The sequence below is a fragment of the Podarcis pityusensis genome (assembly GCF_964106645.2).
Source record: "Podarcis pityusensis genome assembly, chromosome: 6".
Classification (NCBI taxonomy): Eukaryota; Metazoa; Chordata; class Lepidosauria; order Squamata; family Lacertidae; genus Podarcis; species Podarcis pityusensis.
Genome location: NC_138030.1, coordinates 58,230,109 through 58,255,145, shown reverse-complemented (window position 1 = coordinate 58,255,145; position 25,037 = coordinate 58,230,109). Strand labels below are relative to the sequence as shown.

Genomic DNA, 25,037 nt, shown 5'->3' with positions numbered 1-25,037 from the left:
CCAACTACAAGGATTTGAAAAGCTCCGTCTGCATAAATACTAACCTGTGAGAACGTAATTGGAGAAGTGATATTTAAGAACTGATAGTTTGCCAGAAACTCTTATACTCAGGGGAATGGACACACAGGCTTAAAGTTTAAAGCCAAGAGGTTTTCAGTTTCGACATTGGGAATCAAGAAAATCATTGCATATGGATGTTGTTTAGCTTTCCAGGCCACTGGGCCTGTCTAAATAGTTCAAGCTTCTCAAGAAGGCGTATCAGGCCCATTGTTCTTCTGTGGCATTTGAGTCTTATCTTCAAGGTGGTTAAACCTGCCAGGCCACCATCTTCTAAACAGTCTTTGATTGGAGCAACCAAACTTTTCATCTCCATGGCAAACCCCCTTGTGGACCTTCTAGTGAAAACCTTGGTAACATGTTTTACCAACAACAAATGGACAACAAAACTGAAGTATGACACCTCAATCAGATTTAACAAAAATGCATAGGATTAGCAGTAATCCCTTAAATCACAAGGAAGCTACATTTTCTTAAAATGGAACTAGAATATCTACAGAAATTGAGGAAAATTCTGAGCTTACACTTTTTTGGGGGGGGAGGGCACTTCCACACATCCAGGAATGAATGGCAGCAGACAGTTAAGGGGTAATATATAGGGCTCTGCAGCGAGCAGCAAATAAATGCAACTTCCTTAATGCAATCCAAATTAGTGGAGGCACTCTAAAACTTAAGGCAGGTGTGGGGAACTTTTGGCCCTCCAGAGGTTGCTGAACTACAGTTCTCACCAAGCACAATTCAAAGTATTGGTGCTGACCTTTAAAGCCCTAAACGGCCTCGGCCCAGTATACCTGAAGGAGCGTCTCCACCTTCATCGTTCTGCCCGGACAGAGGTCCAGCGCCGAGGGCGTTCTGGTGGTTCCCTCATTGCGAGAAGCAAAGCTACAGGGAACCAGGCAGAGGGCCTTCTCAGTAGTGGCACCTGCCCTGTGGAAAGCCCTCCCACCAGATGTCAAAGAGAAAAATAACTACCAAACTTTTAGAAGACATCTGAAGGCAGCCCTGTTTAGGGAAGCTTTTAATGTTTAATAGGTTATTGTATTTTAGTGTTTTGTTGGAAGCTGCCCAGAGTGGCTGGGGAAACCCAGCCAGATGGGCGGGGTATAAATAATAAATTATTATTATTATTATTATTATTATTAGCCTCAGCAAGTATGTCAAATGACTAGGAATGATGTCAGTTGCCATTCAGCAGCATCTTGAGGGCCAATTATTGCCCACACCTGACTTAAAGGAAGAGCTTGGAAGATACACCTCCTTTTGTCTACCTTACATGAACAATTCCATTCTTGATTCCAAGTGCTGCCTCAACCCGTGAACTGGTCTGTACCATGCATCATTGGCTAGCCTTAAAGGCCCGCCATTGTGGCACCTGACTGCATCCTCCCCCTCAGTGTTAGATAGGATGATGTCACGAGAACCCATATCTTCTTGATTCTCCTCAGTTGTGCTCTGATGAGGCCCCATCCGATGAAACCTGAGATTTTACTGCATTCCGCTGATCCACTAAATGCCAAAATGCTTCATAATATGCTGCATTTCTGGGCACAACCAAACATGATAAGGAATGCTGGGTTTCTGCCAAAAACAGCTGAATGTGATATACCCCCTACCATCTCTCCTATAGCATGTCACAGTGGAAATGTATGATCTGATGCCATCACGTCCTGTGTTTCCCTGCCCTTTCTCCACATTAATATGTGCAACATGCAGGAAACTAACATCAGTCTCTCCCAATTCATTCAGAAGAATGAGGCTGTGATGCATATGCTTTATGACACTTCATTCATTGTATTTGGAAAAGCGAAGGTATATGCATCATAAGAGTATATGGACAAAATTCCATAAAAATGATCTCACTAGATTCATTATCAAATCGAGAATTTATTTTATAAACAGTTTAGGTTTTAGCAGTGGGAATACAATTTGGCTGCCTGGAGCATTTACCTACCATTTTCCCTATTTATATATCCTTTTGGATTATCAGGGGAAGCATCAGAAGACAAAGAATATTAAATCCTTGGAAGCCATTTCTCAGCACTCAGTCCTGGGAGTTCTTGGATTTTTGGGCTGAATGTCAAAACTGAGTGGAGACCTGTGAGGAAAGAAAAATAAGGAAGTTCTTATGGATTAACTAAGTGCAGCGCATTGCCCTTTCAAGCTTTAAATTAAAATGTTGGCCTCCAGGGTTGCAACCATTACACCCTGACACACCCCAGCATTTTCTTTCTGCATTCCTATTTAACATAAATATATTTCAAATGCATCGGGCTGGCACGCTGCCAGAAAGAAACAGCCAAATATGCCCAGCAAAGTGAGAGATTGACTTTAGACCTGCCAGTAAAATATACCCCTTCTGCACACCACACATTCTTCCATTGCATGAACAAGGTTAGATATTGTTTTTCACTCAGCTTCCCAGTTTCCTATGCCACCCATGCGCTGAAGCAGAAATTAAGCTCATGAACTTAACCCACTACCACCCCACTTAAAAAACAAGAAACTGCAACTGTTGAAGCAGATCTGAGATGCTTTATCCAGCATGTGATCTTGGTCTACAGAGTAACATGATATTGTATCATTTGTTGGTCTCCGTCTGTCTTGGGAGACAATGGAAGAGTGCACCTTTGGGGTTAAGTCTAACTGTCGGAGAATTACAGCGCCTGCTGTGGCTGTAGATACAAATACTGGAGAGATATGTTTTATTGCAGGTGGAGCAGATGAAGACATCTGGTTCGCTGATACAGGTGTGTTTCTTCTCTCTCTGCACTCCTCCCAGCAGTCATTCCTACTGTGCTCACTGCTGTGAATATACAATCTGACTGTATGTCTCCAGGCACTGCAATCATCTGCAAGGGATTCCTATACAGAGCGGTTAATGTTGCCAGCCTTCATGTCCCGTTTGCAAACATATTTGTTACACAGAGTTGGTCTGCCAATATACCTAATGCCTGAAGTCAGCTCTCCATGGAGCATGTCCTTGGGGATCCTTCCATCTTTCATTCTGTGGACATGGCCAAGCCAACATAAATGTCGCTGAGAGTGCAGCCCGCCCTAATTTGGTCCTAAGTGCCAGATTTGCCAAAGGAAGCATTCAAGGAAGACATGGCAGCACTCTGTGCCATATTCCTCTTTTATAAGTAGCATATAGCATTTCAAAGCTAGGCCCCTCCACTGCAGTATTGCACCTGCATGCCTGCCAACCCTTTATAGGTGTTTTAAAACAGCAGGTGTGCACGATACAACCCAGTGTCGATCACTTGTTAATAGTAGCCGCCTCCAGTCAAACAAAAACAAAGCAAAACAGAAATCCTCATTTTGAGGAACTTCAGCTGGTCTCAGAAAGTCCTGATCTTGAAATGACCTGAATATCCCTCGCTCTTTGAATCTTCTCCAGTACAACAGGTAGGACTAGAATGGACGTGCACATTTCTGCATCGCTCTGTACTGCTGAGAGGGTGTTGCAAGAGGAAGGAAGTTATAATAAATGTATGATGGCTCCAGACAGTTATCTCCGTTTTGGTCCTATTAATCGCTAGCATAGGAAATGGTATGCTGCCAATGATTTATGCAACCTGTTTAGATAACCTAACGGGGACCCATTAAGAAATCCTTGACTGTATGATCATCCATTCCTGGGTTCCCATTCATGGAGGTTGGAAAGATCACATGCCATTTTTTGCTTGCCCAGGCCTTTCAGCTTTCTAAAGGAACACTTGTGTTCCAAGTGCATCTAAATGTGGCAACTACTTCTGGCATTAAGAGATCAATCGCTTCCTCCTTCCTGCAAAACAAGACTTTATTTTAAGTGCAGTGGGATAACTGCCATCGTGGCTGAAAAATCCAAAGCTAAAGCCAGGACTTCTTATCAGGTAGTGGGTGTGGAACGAAGGTCACATGGGTCATGGTAAATAAGGCCAGTTTCCTTCCATCATAACTCTGGAAACAAGCCATGAAACTTCAGGTTGTTATTCAGTTCATGTTCAACACACCATATCATGACAGCATGAGCTCTGGACTCTGGGATCCTCTCTTTGTTCATTTTACTCCCTTCCTCCTTGTACTCCTTCCCCTGCACCTATGTAAACCTGGACCCTTCACCTGGGTGAAAGTCTCCTCCACATGGCCTGAACTGGCCAATAAGCTCAGGGGAGCAGGTTGTCTATAAAGCATGCCTCCCAAAGCCCTCCCTCTTTTCAGCATCCCGCCCTTTGCCAGTTGGTGCTTGGGCTAAGGAGGGATTTTTGGGGGTGAATACTGATTGGTCTCTGGGTGCACTTTTTCACCTTCTTCACATTGCTCTTAATTCGATTGTCTTACAGTGGGTTTGGGTTTGATTTAGTTGCTTGGTTCTTTTGGCATTTATTGTGGGCAAGTAAGTGCCTTACAGCTGATCAGCACCCTGAGGCATGCTGGGTGGAGAGCACTACTCTAACCACCTCCTGTGGTTGACTGAATGACGATCAGTTGGGGTGGCTGGCACTGGTCAAGTCATACACCCTTGGCGTCCCTCTACAGGAAAACGCCATTTGTCTCCCATCATGCCAGCTTGGCTGATGCAATTGATCTGGAGTAATTTGGCCCCTAGCAGCAGGCAGGAGATGTTTATCCATCTATGCAGGCTACAGCTGCTCAGACTTGTTATGTGAGATTGGTGCAAGTTCTTCATTATTATATTTAAATAAAATGCAACCTTACACCAATTATTGTATTGTCTAGTGTGGCGCTAAGGGCATTTTGCACAAACCAAGGCATATGTTTTCTTTAGGCCTTTCTCTTCCCATTGTACATGGTTTCCAAGACCACATTCACACCCTACGTTTAAAAGCAGTATAATGCCACTTTAAACAAAGAATTCTGGGAGCTGTTGTTTGTTAAGGGTGCTGACAGTTGTTAGTAGACCCCTAGCCCCTCACTAAGCAACAATTCCAAGAGTTTGATTATTAAACCATTCTGTGAGGGAAATACAGGTTTTCAAATAGTTCTCAGTACGTCTCCCATAATTCTTTGAGGGAAGCCACAACTGTTTACAGTGGTATTATAATGCTTGAAATGTATGGTGTGCTTAAGAGAGAATATTATGAAAATGATATACAGGTGGTACATGACACCAGTCAAGCTTGCAAAAATCTATCATTTGCCCGATAATAAATGTTGGAAATGTAAAGAAACTGAAGGTACATTCTTTCACCTTTGGTGGACGTGCCCAAGGATTAAGGCTTTCTGGGAGATGATTTATAATGAAATGAAAAGGGTATTTAAATATACCTTTCTGAAGAAACCAGAGGCCTTTCTCCTGGGCATGGTCGGCCAAATGGTGCCAAAGAAGGACAGAACTTTTTTTATGTATGCCACAACAGCAGCAAGAATACTTATTGCAAAGTATTGGAAGACACAAGATCTACCCACTCTGGAAGAATGGCAGATGAAGGTGATGGAATATATGGAATTGGCGGAAATGACTGGCAGAATCCGAGACCAGGGAGAAGAGTCGGTGGAGGAAGATTGGAAGAAATTTAAAGACTATTTACAGAAATATTGCAAAATTAATGAATGTTAGAATGATGTCAGAATGAAGTTAAGTGGTTTAAGCAGCAATGCTATAAAGGTGTATGTAAAAATGGATTGTTAACAGGTGAGAATCCAAAGTTATATTATGTTAAAGGACTAAGATAAAAACAAAGACGGAAAGAAATTGCTGAATTAACTAACTGAATTGGAATACAAAAAAGGGAGGTGTGAGGAGGTCAGGGAAACAAGGAAATGAATGTAAGGTATGGAAAGACTGATGTATTTTTTAAGTGTTTTTTATCTTTTTTTGTATTTTGTATTTTTTCTTTTCTTTTTACTTTTGTCTTTCTTTTTCTTCTTTTTTTAAATTCATGTAATTCTTTTCTTTGAAACCTTAATAAATATCATTTTAAAAAAAAGAAAGAAAGAAATGTATGGTGTGAATGTGGCCCAAGATTTTCCACTCCAGATATAAAGTAGTACAATATATGGATGGCTCAATAGCTGGAGCTGACCTCTCAAATACACCCAAACCCAGTCCATAACTGTGTGAGCTAAAGAAGTACATAATGTTGTGCAAATGGCATTATGCACGTAAATAAACCCCTGCATTGGTTGAAGGAGTCATGGAAGGCCTTCTGAACCTTTCAGAAGAAGGAGACTTGTAGATGCTGTAAAAAATACCTTGTCATCCATTTCAAGTCTATAAAATCTAATTTAAAAAAGTAAATGTCTCAACACAGTCTAATGGACATTATGTAGTTACAGCCTGAAGGAACTGCAATAAAAATATTTCCAGACTGGTTTATAGGGCACAGCTGTCCACTTCATAGAGCTATTGCTAGAAATACTGCCTTGCTGGCAACCTGAGAGAGACCTGAATGGACATGGGGATTCTGTTCTTTTCAGGTTATTTTAATTACTTATTCATTTCCTGGGGGGGGGGGGGAACCTAAGACCATGGAATACACTTCACAAGTCTTAAGACAATATGCTGAACTGAAGTTCATTTTATTTGTTCTAGGGGTACCCAGCAGCAACACTGCTCATTTCTTGGATGTTTACATGAATGCTTAGTGATATGATTGGTGAATTCATTGGTAGCTACAGCCAAGAGCCCTGGAAACATTATTTGCAACTGAAGAGTATCAGCCAATTAAAATATTTGCTTCTTGGAAAAGATGAAGCCAACTTCCTTCCCTGGTATCTGGCAACTGGCTTGTACATGTTTGCTATGTTGGTAGTAGCTACTAATTTCCTCATCCAAATTTTCCTCTCTTCCTCAGACTAAGGAAATTGTTTGCCACTGTTTTAATGGGCTGTTGCAAAGTGTTTTTGCTCATCTTGGCTGCCACTTCTTCAAAGTCCCAGGACCTACATATGCAGTATCATCTAGCATTGCCCCTGTTGTCTACAATGGCTGCAAAAAAAGAAGGGCAAAGATGATGAATTTGGTGACTGTTTATGGGCTTTAGCAGGATATATGGAGTTCCATGTGTTAAAAGCATTGGCGTGTTCTTTTGGCCAGAATGTGGCTGAGAGGTATGTGCTTCTCCCAGTGCCAAAAGAAGTATAAAAAATTGCTTTAAAAAATTGAGGTGCAGGTACTCATATCTTGATTTTAAAAACTGTGGGTGACAGCACAAAATGGCTGCCATGGGAAGCAACATTGGTGATGGCATTCTGCACCAGTGAGTCCTGTCACACACGCTGCTAAGCATATGAAAATTCTTCTAACTTCCCCCCAAAATTCTATAGATGTTTCACCTCAGTAGAGGTGTTCTTTTTCAATCTATTTTATGCTCTAATATAACTGAACAAACACTGCAGAATCTAACTCTAGAAAACAAGTTGAGTGGTATTTTTATGTGTGCATGTGTGTGAGAGAGACTAACGAAACATAAATTTTAAATTCTTAAGGCAAACATTTTGGCTTCCATCTTCATCACTTGTTATGATAGAAATTATGCAGCTTCCTTTTTTTTGTTTTTTTTTAAATAATATTTATTAATTTTCAACCATTTAAACACAACAAAACAGAAAGACAAAAAAAGAAAGAAAAAAAGGAAAAAAAAGAAAAACATGAAACTAACAAAGCAAGACACAAACCATTTCCAACACAGAACAATTTCAATGTCTTATCTTTCATTCCCTTATTTCCACGACCTCCTCACACCTCCCTTTTAGTTTTCCACTTCTATTAATTATTTCAGCAATTCCTTTCCATCTTCCTCTATTTTCTATCCTATAATTAACATATTTTAACCTTATTTTCCCTTTAATACACTATTAATCTATTTATACTTGATTCCTTATAGCATTTCTACTAAAGCCATATAACTTCATTCTAACATTTTTCTAACATTCATTGTTTTTACAATATTTCTATAAATAGTCTTAAACTTTTTCCAGTCTTCTTCCACCAGCTCTTCTCCCTGGTCTCGGATTTCTGCCAGTCATTTCCGCCAATTCCATATAGTCCATCAACTTCATTTGCCATTCTTCCCGAATGGATAAATCTTGTGTCTTCCAGTACTTCACAATGAGTATTCTTGCTGCTATTGTTGCATACATGAAACAAATTCTATCCTTCTTTAACACCAATTGGCCGACCATGCCCAGGAGAAAGGCCTCTGGTTTCTTCAAAAGGATATATTTAAATACCTTTTTCATTTCATTATGAATCATCTCCCAGAGTGTCTTAATCCTTGGGCATGTCCACCAAAGGTGAACTCTAATCCTCAAATTCGTCTGTTTTTCTTTAAGTTCAGTCATAGTGAGCGTCAACTTATGTTCCTCAAGTTGCCTCTGTAGGGCTGGGGCTCTCTTTCTCTTTCTCTCCAGTTGTGTTACTCCACATTCAGCGACAACGGCTTTTCCCCTGGCTTCCTCCACAGTTTGCCATATCAAAGTAGGTTCCTGTATCAATTTCTGGGTGGTTTCTGTATTGGTATTGTTTATACTTTCTGTATTTAAGTTAATTTTAGTAATTGAAACATCCACTTTCGCATTTATCGTGTCCATTTTCCTGTGAAGCTGATCCAATGAGTCATTTATCTTATATAATGCAGCCACTAAAGCCTCTTCTGTCGACATTCCTCTTAGTTTTAAATATACTAGCACAAAGACAGCAACAGAAAGAACAGGAGGGCCTAATGATAGACCTCTCCTGGATTGTTACCAAGTCCTCCCAGACCTTAATGTTTTGTCAGCAGTTGACTGGTCTGTTTTTCCTCTTCCATTTACCATAACATTTAAAAGATTCAAGGTCAGTCCCAGAGTCTCACGGTTTTTAACTTGCAGCTGGAAATTCCCCTAGTCCAACTCTTGTAAAGCAACCGGTTTCAAAGGCTTCCACTAGGGGGAAACAGTTTCTATTTGTAATAGTCAATAGTATCCTCTTTTAAACAATCCAAAATTAGTTTCAAATTAGTTTCAATTTTCAGTTATTTTTACTCCTTTTTAAAGCAGCCGGAGACAGTAGAAACAATGTATTTCTCTTATTTAACTAGCTGTCAATGAACGTTCTAAGCGCTGTCAATGAACATTCCAAAAGACGTCAGTCCTACTAGCAGCCCATTTCCAGGGTCAGAGTGGCGGTGTTTTAAGTCTCTTCGCTCTCTCCCGCAGGCATACTCAATCCGCAACTTCCCCCTCTCTTCTCCTGCCTCCAAGAGGGGGTTTAATGTTCTTTACTGTTGGAACTTTGATCTTTTACAAAAGACCTTCCAGGACTCCAGCTTACAACTTCATTGCCTCAGTCTATTTACAAAAGGGGGAGGCGGACTTCCTGTTTTGAACCTCCCCAAATTAAACATTTAGAAATCCAATTCTTCCGCTCTACTCACGGGTAATTACTTTAAAGTCAAATTGTCCACAGGAAAAGGTCAGCGCTCTCCGGCAACAGCTATGCGGCTTCGCTCCGTGGAAGAAGCAGATGATTCGATGCACTGCGCCGCTCACCCCACGTCGCTCCGGAGCCCCAAAAACCGGGGTTCCCTGCAAGTGGGAGAGGCGCAAAAGGTGACCGCCGAATCCCACGTTCACAGGCTTCTCCCACCTGTGATTTTAACGGGTCTCCGCCTTCGCCATGGCGGCCAGACCCAGATTCCCACGGAGCTGATTCCTCCCAGTCAGAGGAATTCAGCCATTACCAGAGGCGCCTCCCCGGAAGTCCGAAATTATGCAGTTTCCAAGGGGATTGGTCTTCATTCACTGAAGACCTTCATTGGCTTAAGAGATACTGGTATTATCCTCTGAGGCCATGCAAACTTAACGTGTCCACCATGTACATCCAGAAGTTCTCCCTTTTTGCTCACATTGTTGGATTTGTTGGCATCTCTGTGGCAAACTCTGAAAGGTTGTAGTACTCAGAATTAAACACTTAGCAACAGGTTGCTCCACTTTTCTTGTCAAAATCACCAATTTGGTAGCTTCTAAAATGTGTTTGTATGTAGGGCTGTTGTTTTATCCTACATACTGCATATGACATTCCAGGAGTGGCTTTTTTTCTTTTTTCTTTTGCATTTCAGGATATAAATTGTATTGCAGGACCTGCAGGTGATGTCCTCTTGCTTTTGAAGGTAGTTGTCTCCATGAGATACCCACAGATTATAACAGTGTTTGGAATTATCAGGATTGCTGCTGGATGACTTCAATACAGTTCTGGCTAATAGTTTGCAGAGATTCGGAGGATGGCAAAATGTTGTAACAGGGCACTTGCTGGTAGCTTTAGCAAGGCGTTCAGAGATTGCTAACAATAGGCAGCTTTCTCTAATTGTCGGGAGATAGGAGATAAAACATAAAATAGAAAACATGATCTCTGTAAAAAACAGCAACTGGGAAAATGAAAAATTAGAACACAATGTTCTTTTATTTAGGGACTGCTGATATATCTATAGGCTGGTCACTCAGACAGTCAGAGGTAGACAGTCTCCCAATAGATAAGCAAGGGAGAGGAAGTGCTGGCCCAAGACTGACAGGTTATCACAACGGGACAAGGAAATGGACTTGAGGGGCAACAAGGCCTATTCTGAGCCCTGCAAATGTCTATTTTTATTTCCCTGTATTTTAAACACGAAGTATTGCAGGAAGCTGGATGCTATTTTCAATTCTAATTAAAAATCAGCTCTTCCACACAAAGGTCTTCGGTTCCAACTTTCCACTGGGACCAAGGTTTTTACAGCTGTGAATTATGTGGTTTTGAAAGTGGCAGGGGGGACGTGGAAAGAAGGGTCCTTACAAAGGATCTTCCTGAGTCCCATCTCTATAAGGGCCTCTGAGATACTTTTACACACCATTTCAGTCCCATGTGATAGGTATGAAAGCACTGGGTCCTTGACAGTAGGGATGGGAGGCAAATCTGATGCAGTTTGCATTTAAAGGTAAACCTATTTAATTTACACTTTCTGAAACAATGCATGAAGTGAAACACAGCCATCTGTCAGAATTCACACGCCCCCAAATTTTGCAATGCAAAATTTCTCCAGTCACATAATGTACCAAAAATGCATATGCTGGAGTGAACTGTGTATAGAAATGCATATACTGGTAAACATAGCATTAAAAAACACACTGTATTGGGGAAAATGGATTTGTAGTGATCCTAAGTGATGTTTAAATTCTTTAGGAACTCTATGCATCTGCATTGTTTTCTTTATCAAAAGAGAGGACCAGCTTCAATGTTAAACTAAATACATATCCATCCATTTCTGTCTATTATCCTAATAATAATACAGTCGTGCCTCAGAAGTTGAACAGAATCCGTTCTGGAAGTCCGTTTGAATTCCAAAACATTCAGAAACCAAGGCGCGGCTTCCGATTAGCTGTAGGAAGCTCCTTCAGCCAATCGGAAGCTGTGGAACCCACGTCGGCCATTCGGGTTCCAAAGAACTTTCACAAACCACAATACTCACTTTCAGGTTTGCGGCATTTGGGAGCCAAAACGTTCAACTCGCAAGGCATTCAACTTCCAAGGTATGACTGTAATAATAATAATAATCTAGTCTCATTATTTTTGCTGTAAGAATCATCAGGAGAGTCATCAAAAGCTGAACCATTCCCTGCTATGGATTGTTGGAAGGAGTTCTTGTGTGGCCACATTTCAAATATGGTTTATGTTTGCGTCATTCCCAAACTATGAAATTAAGCAATCAAAATTGTTTTGATCCTTCCATAGTATTCCTTATCTGATCTTCTTTTGCTTTACTAAGAAATACATCATCAGGTTTTACATTAGCAAATAATGATTGTTTTCTCTCACTTTATTCTAGTAACTGCAATCAGCACCTCCCAAAATAAACTCATTTGTTTTCCTGATTTCCTTCTGCCGAAGCTTATTTCAATCCTCCCAAAGGAGAGTTATGAAACTGTGGCAATGAATTTATTTACTAGCGTATATTTAGTTAAGAAAGAGCAGCCCACTGGGACCCATGATTTTCACCATCAGGGAAATCACGGACACCTCTGTTACACTCATAAATAAAGATGAGGGAGAAAGGGCATGGAGCACAAGAGAAAAGATCTAATAACAAAAACAGTTCTTTTCTTTTTTTAAGAGCAATTCAATCTTCTGTCAAAAACACTTTTCATACCATGTTCATCATTTCAAAAACAAAAGGTTGCATGAATCTAGGTTCTACTCAAACTTGGTTCACTGAAATTAATGGGTTCAAGTTAGTCATGCCTATTAATTTGACCAGGACTACTTTGAGTAGAACTTGCATTGAATACAACCCAGAGAATCTGAGAAACTCAAAACTAAATTCTAGGTTTTTCAGGGAAAACAATGACTGCTACAAATCAAATTGTGCAAACTGTGACATTTATTTGACTTGATGGGGAACCTGTGACTCTCCAGATGTTACTGGAATTCAATTACCAGCTTAGAAAGTTGAGGTAATTTTAATCTCTTATTGTATTTAACTCTTTTATGTTTTAAAGTATGGTTGTGAATTTTGCTCACTTTTATTGTCTTATCTTTTTGTAAACTTCTTTGAGGTTGCTTACAATCAAGCAGTGTGTTTTTTAAAATGAAATAAATAAATAACACATCTCCAACCACTGGCTGTGCTGGCAGAGGTTGATGGGAGTCAGAGTCCATCCACATTTGGGTGAACCACAGGTTACCCACCCTTGTGTGTGATCTTCCTAGCACACTCACTCTTGTAAACTGCAAGTTCTATCCAACCACCTTTCTTCTGGAAACAATACTTTAGGAATATAAAGAACCCATAGTCTTGCTATAATCTCACAGTGTTATGTGCAAAATGGAATAGCAATTAAATACAAAACATAATTTACAATAAAAACACTTAAAACAAAGATAAAATTACAGTGGTACCTCAGTTACGAATTTAATGCATTCCAAAAGTTCATTCTTAAACCAAAGCCATTCTTAAACCGAGGTATGCTTTCCCTAATTAGGCCTCTTGCTGCCGGTGCCCTTCCACCGTTTGGATTCCATTCATAGACCGGGGTAAAATTCGCTAACCGGGACACTACTTCCGGTTTTGCAGAGTTCGTAAACCGAATAGTTCGTAAACAGGGCTGTTCTTAAACCGAGGTACCACTGTCAAAATATATTGGCAAATCCCTCAACTAAAAGGAGTAGGAAACACAGCAGCTATAACAATTAAACCAGATTAAACAGCCAGCAAACAATTAGATCTTTCTCACCACGCTCTCCCTTTAAAAGACAAGCTTTGATAGAAACCCACAACAATCCACTGTTGAAACCATTTGTAGATGTGGGAAGCCTGTTTTCTGGTGGCATAACACTCCTAAGAAAAGTTCCACATTGTGGTGCCACATGTTAATTCTGAATAACCAGATCTCTAGTACTTTTGACCATGCGCTTTTAGGCAAGATCATCCACTGCTAAAAATTCAAAGATAGCTCCACTGGAAGCAGCATGAAAGGGTTTACTTCTGCTCACAGTTGAAGTCAATGGCTGAATTCTCTCTCTCGTCTCCCCCCTTCCCCATAATCATTCCAGAGGTGTCCTAAATGAAACCACACAAACAACGTTCCTGGAGAGATTCAGCTGGAAAGGTGACTTGAAAGGAAAAACAATGAAAACAAGTTCATGACACCACTGAACTTTGCCTGGTAAGAGGAGATGCCAGTTCTAATGACATAATTTACCAGAAAAAGAATCGTTTTGCTTTTCAAAGAAAAGTAGAAAGAATTCCACTTGCTAATAAATGACTTGTTTCTTTACCCTTTCATCCCAGAAAACGTCCAGACAGCTGGGAGTTCATATACCTTACATTTCCATTTAACTTGTGTATGACTTGTAGGGCATCCGTTAAGTGAAAGTGTAGTATTTCTTTCAATGGTTGAGGATAGGAAAAAGGCTGGAATGTTGCCAAACAAGGGACCGGTGTTTTACTGCATTACAAACATACCCAGGTAGAAGCTAGACTGGTGGATGTTCAGAGTTGAAAGGTTTTGGAGACTGTGGATCAAGTTGGTTGCTTTCTACAACTTCAGGCTGGAAAGCAGCCCCTTAGTAAATCTGAGAAAACAGGAAACAGCCAGGATGGTAGCTTGGAAAGATCACTGGGAATGGTATTCACATTGTCTCACTGCAGAGCAACGTAATTGTTAAGCAGTTTGCAACATCATTTCTGCAAGCTAAAAGTCAGCAAGCAGCCTGTGGGTCTTTGGTGAATTCAGTAGGTTAAGGATCAAACTGTTCCTGGTTACCCTCTGACTTGAGATGGAGATTTTGCTTACATTTTGATGAGAAACTTCCTAATACTCACTTATTGAATCAATACTTGTATCAAGTTGTTTAAGAATCAGGTTTTTTGTATATCTATGCAGAGGTCCTCAGATTCTATTGACTAAGTAAACTGTGTTCCCACGTTGTTTTTGAACATTTTCAGCAACATGCAGAGAGAGAGAGAGAGCAAGAGAGAGCACGTTTGCTTGGGCAAATTTTCAGTCATTGCTTCCAAAGCAGTGGCGTAGCGTGGGGGGTGCCAGGGGTGCCGGCCGCACCGGGCGCAACTTCTGGGGGGGCGCGCTCGCTGCCTCCGGAATCGCCCAGAGCCCCATGGCAGCGGCTCTCAGCGCTCGCTGCGGAAGGCGCGCCAGGCAGCCCCTCCTCACCGACGGGCAGCGTTCGCCTGCGGGGCTCGGCCAGCGCGCAGGGCTGGCCGCATGGAGTTGCCGGGGAGCCGCCGCCGCCTGCCATGCCGCCCTGGCTGCTTCAGCCGCGTCCGACAGCCGGCTCGAGGCTCCTTCCGGCCAGGTCTCCCGATGGGGTGCTGCGGGCGGAGGCTTCGGCACCAAGCGCCACGCTGCCCACCCGCCCCGACGGGGCCCGCCCACCCGCGCCGGAGGCTGGCCAACCCACTGGCCCCAGAGGCGCCCCCTCCCCGCGCCAGAAAGAAGCCGCGTCAGGGCTAGCCGGGCCGGGGAGGGAGACCGAGAAGGCTGCGCCGCAACGCCCAAAGACGCGCGTCTTGGCGCAAAGGGGCCCACGGCACCCAGACGCGGAAGGGACCCTCTCCCCCTGACCCGCCACTGAACTGCAATTCCCAGCTCCCTTGGCAAATCCCAGTGCCCAATCCCCATGCTTTATTTGAGGCAGGGGTCCTTTAATTGCAAAAACAACACCACGGAGGGCAGTAGTCACTACGAAATTTGCCCCAGAGTAGAGCCGTCAGTATTAATGACCATGGTTAGGGGTTAGGGGGCGCAAATTACTTGCCTTGCCCCGGGTTAGGGGGCGCAAATTACTTGCCTTGCCCCGGGTGCTGACTACCCACGCTACGCCGCTGTTCCAAAGCATTTGAAAGTATCCAGCTGTTCAGAAAGGACTGCCCTCATTTGGTTTTGTTTGTTGTCAGTGATGTCAGCACATGGTTTAGCTACCGAAAGTTGTGATGTCATCCTGTTTACAACATGATCCTCCATTGGATGTGCTGACCCATGTGACCAACTATTGAAAACAATAGCACAGCCATTAGAAGGAAAATAAATAATGCTGAAGCAGGTGGGGCAAACAATGACAGTGAGTAGGATTTTTTGATTTTTTAAAAAAATGCTGAGGATTCTCACAATTATGGAGCTATCTCAGAAACAGAAAAGCAACAGGATGTGGCCCAACAGATGCTATTAGACTCCAAATCCTCCCAGCCCCAGACAGGTCAATGTTCAGGAAGGATGGGAGTTGTAGTTCAGTAACAACTAGAAAGCCATAGGTTCCCCCTCTTGCTTTTGACCAAAAACCACTGCAGGAGAACAGTTAGTATGGCCCTGTTCTTCTTGGGTAGACCAAGGAGGTGTCCATTGTTCTGCTCATGTTTCCCTGAATCTAGTCAAGCTCAACATCCATCCAGCAAAAGTTGAGATACTGTAGTCTCAATTTATATTTAAGGATTGTTGTCTCACAGACAACTAGGGTCCCAAAAAACTAGGGTCATAAAGGGGTGGGAGATGCTGTGCTCAGTGCTCTCATTGATCTCACTTAACAAACAAATGAAACTTTAGTAGGGCTGTTCTTGATTATCCTAGTGGCTGACTGGGACCATACAGAGCCCAAGATGCATAATGGAGGTGGTCCTTTGCAAGGCAGTAGGATGGGGGCCTTGGAAGGATGGCCATCCAGTAGCTTTGCAGGCACAGGAATGCTTCATTGTTTGATCAAGCACTCTTTTTCAATAATATATTTACATTTCAGATTTACATTAAGTGACAGAGCTTTGCATGCATGAGTGCATGCGTATTAGGCATAGAGTTTACATTTTATAATTCATGGACATGTTTGTTGAGCACTACAGGCTGCTGCTGCTGCTGCTTTTCCTAGGTCCCAGTGCAAATGAAAAACTGGTTCCATTTATAATCCTTCTGGCTAGAAAATACAGACAGCTAAACCCAACTGTAAGGTTGCCAGGAAGAAAGCAGAATTACCTTATCTCTTCTTCTTCACAGATTTCAGAAATGATCAGAAATCATGTCTATTATAAAATTTGCCTTAGAACTTCCTGGTTTTGTAACAGGGGAAACAGGGACCTTCCATCCTGTAATCCCAGGAAAGAGTCTTCATTTAACAAGAATTTTGGGAGATTGCAGCCAAAAGCAAGATAATAGGCCTTGTTTTCAAAATCAGGGATAGAGATGGGGATAAGCAAAAATATCACTTTTGGGTTTTTCATTTTTTTTACAGTCTTAGATTGAGTTCTCCACATTTCCACATCAGTTGGAATATTTTTTGTGGGGGGGGGGGGGGGAGTCCTCATGAAAATTCACCAGTGTGATTTTCTCCTAATATACACATTTTGTATACAGTTTTGCCTGATAATATACATATTTGCAATCCAGTTTTCCATTCTGTAATGCATTTTGGTGTGTTCTTTTAACTAATAAATGCATTTACATGCACACTTTACCTTAGTATATGTATTTTTGTACACATCACTGGCCTGGAGAACTGCATTGCAAAATTCTGGAGAAGTGCAAATTTGGAAAGTTGGCTGTGTTTCAGTTTGTGTATAGTTCCGGAAAATGCTAATTCAGTCAATTCGCTTTGCAGTGGGAACTGAATCAAACTTCTTCCCCCTCTCTAATCTAGGGTACCCTTTGTTCATCCCAGCCTCCCTCAGAAATAATTTGAGCTCTTCAAGGGTTAAACTGGAAGACTCAAGCATACTGATTTAGATTTTTCGATGTGAATGTCTCTCCTTCCTCCTGCCCAAATCCTTCTGTTAGAAGTGAGGAAGGGGGAACAGCTGGTGGGGAGCTCTCATCATTTGCAGCAAGGGATCCTAGGACCTGAAGCTAGGACCTGAAGTTTTGCACAGCTGATATGAGGCCTTCCAAGTTTTCCTTTGGCTGTGCAGAGCATCATTTCCATTTGCAGCTGGAGGTTGGAAGGGGGCTTTGACTATAAGCCCCACAATTCCCAGCAGCCAATTAGGCTCCAATGAGCTGAGGAAGCAACCCAGGGTCTCATCGGATGGATGCTGTGTTGTTTGCAGCCAGGCACACTGGAACTTGTGCTAGGCTTGCAGTCTCTGGTTCCAAATGGTGAGGCTATGCTACAAGTCACAAAGAGAGTCAGGGCAAGTTCAAAGGGAGTGTGCCTTAGAACTGCAGCCATTCACACCCCTGCCCCGCCCAGCTGCCCAGCTTGCACCTTGATTTAATAAGGAATCGCCCCAAGAACCTGCCATCTCACAATGATGTCACTGTTTGCAAGAAAACTTGGAAGTGGGTCCTAATTAGGGGCACCATGTGCCCAGGATGCGGGTAGCCACAGACTGCACACCAGTTGGCCTACTTTCTTGAGGCACCTCAACCTAGAACATAGGAAGCAGTCTTATAGCGAGTCAGACCATAGGTCGCTCTAGCTTACTGTTGTCTGCACTAATTGGCAGTGGTTCTCTAGGGTCTGTGGCTGGGCTGTCTCCCATCCTTGCCTGAAGATGCCTGAGATTGCACCTGTAATCTTCTGCATGTAGAACATGGCTTTTACCATTGAGCTATGCTCCTTGCTGTGCATAGGTGACAAGTGAAGGTAATGAAAGATCTCCACTGAAAACCAAACTGTTTTATGTTACCTAATCACAATAATTCATTCTTTGAATCTACATTTCACAGTCCCAAATCTCCAGATATGACTGAGGTAAGTTTTGCTAAAGTAGTCTATAAAGCTAGTGCTATTTTTCTAGAAAAAGAGGTGCCAGAACTCACCATGAATTCCTCCCTTATTCTCTTATACAGTGGTACCCCAGGTTAAGTACTTAATTCGTTCCGGAGGTCTGTCCTTAACCTGAAACTGTTCTTAACCTGAAGCACCACTTTAGCTAATGGGACCTCCTGCTGCTGCTGCGTTGCCGGAACACGATTTCTGTTCTTATCCTGAAGCAAAGTTCTTAGCCCGAGGTATTATTTCTGGGTTAGCAGAGTCTGTAACCTGAAGGGTATGTAACCTGAAGCGTATGTAACCCAAGGTACTACTGTAATGGTAATGGCACCTACCTGATAGTTTCTGGAACTGAGTTCTGGCGAGTTCCCACTGGAAAACGGCCCTGTATAAAACCATATGTCAGGGTTGAAATATGATTCATTGGTTAAATGGAAAACACCACTGGTCTCACTTGTGCCCCAAATTTCTATAGGAGTTATAATGTCAAGATGCTCCCCTCCAAAAGCCTGATCCCTCAGACCAGAAAGAAAGAAAGAAAGAAAGAAAGAAAGAAAGAAAGAAAGAAAGAAAGAAAAATAAATGTGATTTCTATGGCAAAAAAATTGGGCATTTCTGATTTACACATCCCCCCCCCCCCGAAAGTGGCAGTAAAAAGCACACCTCAGTGGGAACATCCCAAAGCAACTATCCATTTACAGCTGTAAAGAATCAATACATTTAAGCCTGCGGTACATAAGAACGAACATTTTTTCTTGGAGTCTGCTTTTAATATATTACTCATCTTTTATTGTTCGTGTGACCTGATTATTTTTTTGGAGTTTAGAGATTTTTATAAGGTTGTATATATTAACATGTGCCTGCGAAAATTCCCCACTGAACCAATGTTAAATTAGCTAAACTGAAAGAATGATGACATTAAAATGTCCTTTCAAAATCTTAAACTTTTAACTTTCAGGCTGGCAGAATCTCTATATACAAAATTCCTTACTGATGATGATCTCTGATCTTGGCTCCCTGGAAGAACAAAAGTGATTTTCCAATGATCTACAGGCAGAGGAGAATGCAGGGGTTGCGCCTTTCTCCCCCACAGCTTAACACATATTCATGTGCTCCCCCAGGAAATACATGAGAAGTACACCAACTGTCAACAAGAAGAGCATGGATCTCAAAAGAAAAAAACCAGCCAACACCCTCAAAGATTATGAATTCAACTCTGGTTTGCATTGGAATTGTTTTCTCCCTGCATTTTGCTTTGTCAGGACAAGGATGAATAACCCTTTCTTGAATTTAGAAGAAACTTGGGAATATCAAGACAGCATAATATGCACTTGAGTCCAGAGCTGTTTTTTAAGCACAACTTGCCAGCAAAGGGGGCAGGGGCTGGTGACTGGGATTGGAGACCTGGCATAGAGAGTTAAGGGGCTTTAACTGCCTCCTGTTATGATCCCAATCCAGATTGCCACTCCCCTACCTGCAATTTGCATGAGGGGGAACGTTCCTACTGAACGGAATGGGAGGTTTTTCCCCAATATAAAATGCAGGTTTTGGATTGGGACCATAGTGGAGGAGAGAAAGGGTTAAATCACCTCACCATTTGAGCTAAGGGCTTGCTCCAGATTGTAGGCTCCACATTGGCAATGTGTTTAAAAGTACCCCTTGCATATAAGGGCATCAGTTGTACCATTTGGTTTGGTCCCTTGGATAAATGTGGAATGACTTCTGCTCTGTGTCTAGCCCTGAGCTTTTGTCTTGCTTAAGAGAGTGGGTGTGAGAAAGTGCATGCTGCTGTTATGTTTTATAATAAGTGAAGAGATATGGGAAAGTGTTGCTTGGGGGGGGGGAGTTTAACAGAGTTGTAAGTGATAACTGTTTCTAAGTACTTAATATGTACCACAAAGGAGGTGTAAAAATAAAGAACTTGTTCTCCAAAGACTTGGGTGGATAAGTAGCAGTGGGATTTAGTTGTGCATTTTCAGCTGAATAATATTAGTAAACTTTCCTAACTTTAAGAACAGCTGGCAATGAAAAGGGTTGCTGAGAGAATTTGTAGAATCTCATTCTCTGGGGAAGCTGGACAACCATCTGCAGGAATGGTTTGCATCTGGTGTGTGGTTTCCATTTCGGGAATTGGAGTGGAGAACACAGCCCCTTCTAGCCACATAGTTGTACTATCCCGTGAATTTATTACTCTAAGTCCATTAAGCATTTTCAACCCAGTTCTCTTGCCTGTTCAAGATAGTGAGTCAGAAGCAGAACTCCCCAACTTCTACAAAAATACATGGTTGACCTGACCTGGCATGAAGCCATGTACCTACTTTCTGCTGTCCTATTTGTTGGCGGAGTGAAATAATGAGCTTTTGCTGAGTAATGTGTTGGAGGGGCTATATCTTGGCAGTAAGTAGCAGTGGCTGGCACCCATTGGGACTAGTGGGGCAGAAAGCAGGTGAGACCAATAGTAGATGGAGATAGCGCCAATCACAGGCAGCGCCAACTTATTCCAGTGTTGTCCCCATCCTCCTCCTTGTTGAGTTCAACAAGAGCAGCACTGAGACTAAGGAGAACGAGAAGGTGGTTGAGAACAGACCAAGGTTGGTGGAGCAGTGCCCCATTTGTCCCTATGGACCAGTTTCTACATAGTAGGGTACATGCATGTAGAAGTTGTTGTTGTTTAGTCGTGTCCGACTCTTCGTGACCCCATGGACCAGAGCACGCCAGGCACTCCTGTCTTCCACTGCCTCCCGCAGTTTGGTCAGACTCATGTTGGTAACTTCGAGAACACTGTCCAACCATACTTGGAGTACAACCATTGAGATAGATTGTTCTCCGCTATGACTTAGTTGAGTATCACCCACAGTGTCCATATTAATATTTTTTAGTTTAAAAAAAAACATGTGGGGCTACTAATGTAACTCAGGTTTACACTTCCCACAGACAACCTGATAAGAAAAAACAGATTTTTTTTTATCTATGAATTTTTTCCCACCAAAGGAAAAATATGAGCTAAAATTTTTATACCAATGATGCCGCATGGATGCTGCAAAAAATATGCATGCCTGAGGAGCATCCCACAATATCCCACAATAAGCACCCATCTGAAAGCACCCTACATCCCTTATTATACATTGCGTATCCTTAGAGAGAAACTTGCATAGGGCTACATCCAGCAATGCCAGCTCACATGCACAAGAGACTTCTGCTTGTTGGGGGAAGAAGATTGGGAGGGGTGCAGAGGACTCCAGGGGAGGGGAGAGGAAAAGGAAGGAAGAAAAAGGTCCACTGCATGTGTTGGCATGACGATAGGCATCACCCATGATGTCTGTTTCTCTTAAAGATCTCACATGTTGAACTATAGATCTATCTTGTAAATACCAACTAGCAGATTTTCTCATAGCTGGGGCATCTAAAGTTTTGTTTCTTTTCTGACAGGTATTCTTCTGTGGGGGAAAGAACATTGTTGAAACAAAACATATTTGTCTCTAAAATGTGAGATATTGCAAATAATTTGACATTGTGACTTCCTCAGATCCTGTGGGGGAAATATGCTCATTTGTGTCCAATTGATTGATTTTATGGAAATAATAATGTCTTTATTATGGCAGAATGGTTGGATTTCTGTGGTTTTGGCCAAAGGGTTTTCAGATTATTTCAACAGCTCAATATCCAGAAAGCATAAATCTGATATGAACACTTTATAAAACAAAGATTGCTTTAAGAGAGAGTCCCCCATCATTTCCCCCTTTTTGTTGACAACTGGCATTCTGAATTTTTAACATTAATATAACCAGCAGATTATGAATCAAACAATTTTTTTACACTTCTGCCACATCTTCCAGTTGCTGATCTTGAAGTATTTTACCAAAGTGTATTAAATATCACAGCGCATTTGATTAATATGACCATTATACCTGGCCAAACAATCCAACAAACATCCAAAAATGAAATATAAAAAACAGGACAGACATTTCAGCGGGGGGGGGGGGGGAATCCCACTGCTTTTTTTTCCCACTGAGGAAAATATGTTTTGAATTTAAGTAACTTCTTATTATTTTGTCTATTAAAAACCAGCCAACAGTTTCAATTAGAATGCTCTAGGTAGATTTAGAGAGATTATCACTATGTGTCTTAAATTTTCTAAGTTGGACATTTAAACAACCACTGATCTGCAACTCCAGTTTGGGCTTTTTCTGCTTTTCATTGCTATTTTTTTAAAAAAAAACGGAGCAGAAATAAATATTGTCACTGCAAAGAGAAAAAGTGCTATGAATCCAAGGCAAACAAAGAAATGTTCCAATACATTCAAGAAGTGGTTTAATGAAGCACAACACAGATATTTCAAATGTGTGTTTTATCAGGGCAAATGACGAAGTTTGGCATTTAAATTATAAGCCTTCCAAAAAAAAAATTTAATCTGTCGGTTGGGCAGGATAATATAAATACAACAGAGTAGGTGAAGTGTCATATCATCCATTTTCCAGGCTCCTACATTCCCTGCTTTTGATCCCCAGTGGGAAGATTTATGGAAGCATTTTTATTTTTGACAATAACCATTTACCTTGTCTAAATTATGCCAATTTGGAGGGAGCAATTTGTTTTTGTTTTGCTTTTAAAGGAGAGAGAGAAAGCCTTGAAGCCCATTTTTATGCTTTGCAGTGATTGCTCAAAGCAAAGGGCTGTTTGGGGCAGAGTTATGGGGTGGCATCTATATCACTTGCAGACATGCTTGACAGGTTGCATGCTCAGAGCTGAGCCTTAGATCTGAGATTCAAACTTGACATTCAACAGGGGGCATTTTTTCAGCTGAGCAACAGCTAAGGAACTGGCAACTAAGAGCTGTCTTCTGATACCTGAAGGGCTGCCATGTGGAGGGTATAGTAGACTTGCTCTCTGATTCTCCAGATGGCAGGACTAATGGGTGGGAACTGCAAGGAAGCTCAACATTGGAAGCAATTTCCTAACAACAGGAAGCTGTTCAGCAGTGGAACAGACCGCCTTGGGAAGCGATGGAGATATTTAAGCACAGGTTGGATGGCAATTTGTTGGGAATGATGTGGTTTTGGATTCTTGGGTTCTCATAAGAAAAGCCCTGCTGGGTCAGGTCAAAGAGCCCATCTTGTCCAGCACTCCTTTATCACAGTCGCCAGCCAGATGTCCAATCCTGGGGCAGGGGTATGTGGCTCCTTTAGTCTCTTCTGGCTCATTGGCTCTGTGGGATCTGCTTTAGGGTTCTTCTACCCTTGCTTTCCTTTGAAGAGGCCTCAGGTCTTATGTCTGAGCAGGGCAGAAACCTGGCAGCTAAAGACAGTGAAACTGGTTCTTGATGGTATCCATTAACGTCTATTGGACATGATAAACAACTGCAATATGAGGCTTCGTTAAAAAGGGGAGAAACCTGCCCCCACTCTTTAGATATGTATGGCTCCCATACATCCCCTTAACATAGCACTGCAAATGGGGGAGGTGTGCAAGCTTACCAAAGCTTAACCTATTAATTTGGAAACTATCCCAAATCTCTATGCTCCCAAAATGCAGTGAGCTAGAGTAATTTCTGTGAGCTAAACCGCTACTCTCTGTTAGTTTGGAGGGGCCAGAATTCTGCAGGAATGAAACCAGAGCATGCAGAGAGGAGCCCCAAGCCCTTTCCTTGTTTTTTGCCCGGCTTGCATTAGACCAGTTGTGTGGGTGTGCCTTGAAGGGGGTGAATCTGGTCATTATTCCCCAGCTAGGAATTTCATCTAAGCAGGAGAAGAATTTGGGCACTTGTGAAACATGCCCCTTATTTGAGACATGCTTTCATGAGATCTTGAAGTTATTTTCCTTCGCCAGCATCTCTAGCAAAACAAAAAACAAAAGCCCTGCTGAATATCTCTGGCACTGGGTGGTGCAGACCCTACTGACTGGGATCTTGTGGGGTAGATGAGAGACTACAGCAAATCCCTGTGCGCTCTGCAGAAATTGTATCACCCCACCCACTGCCAGTGGTATCCTGAAATGCACAAGTCTTTTGTTCGTCCCTCATTCAACGACAAGCATTTCACTACTATTGATGATATGAAGGCTTAAAATGAAATCCTAGACCCACTTATAACACACACAGCTCCCATAAAAACCAGTGGAGCTGCTGAACTCATCACACATATTTTAACGAATGAACCTCAGGAGTAGTGGTAGTATTAAGGACTTGGTGATCAACAGGTGATCAGCATGGGGTTTATTCTATCAATAAAGATCATAAAGAGTGTAATTTCATGTGATCATTAAGTTCACACCAGGACAAAAATGTGTTTGTTGCCTGTGCTTAAAATAGACTCCTAACTCAATAATGAAGGGGCCACTGACACCTGCTGAATATCTCTGTTTGAATGAGTGGGTTGAGTAGGCATCAAAAGGGAACCGGTGGAAGCCCAAGATCAAAAAGTTGATGATAGTCCAATTTTATAAATGTAACTGAACAACAGCTCTCTGTGTATATGTATTATGTTTTCCCTTCCCCTGTTTCATCTCAATTTTCCTTCCCATTTCCTGAAAGCGCTTCCTGATTTCTCACCATAAACATCCTTTCCTTTTATTAGAGCATTTGACTAACTGTTCCTATGGTGTGAAGCCTTCCTCTGGCCTCTGCCAGAACTGTTGTACATTTCCCTACCTTTGATTATTTCTTCTCTTTGGCATCAGCAAGCTCGAAGCAGCTGCTTTTTAAACCTGTGCCAACCAGTAAGCACCATCAGTCATATTGCATATTAGTCAGGGATGGATGAATCCATCCATTTTCTTTCTTTGTATTTTTCTTTTGTTTACCCTCTTAAGTTCA

General features: G+C 42.0%; 1 long non-coding RNA gene across 1 annotated transcript; it reads right to left on the bottom strand.

The window, feature by feature from the left end:
* Nucleotides 1-1,977: 1,977 nt before the first annotated feature.
* LOC308480418 lies at nucleotides 1,978-18,590 on the bottom strand. Its single transcript, XR_013988095.1, has 3 exons — nucleotides 18,562-18,590; nucleotides 13,977-14,086; nucleotides 1,978-2,152 (listed from the first exon to the last, which is right to left on the bottom strand). It is a non-coding gene; the product is annotated as an uncharacterized lncRNA (long non-coding RNA).
* Nucleotides 18,591-25,037: the final 6,447 nt, after the last annotated feature.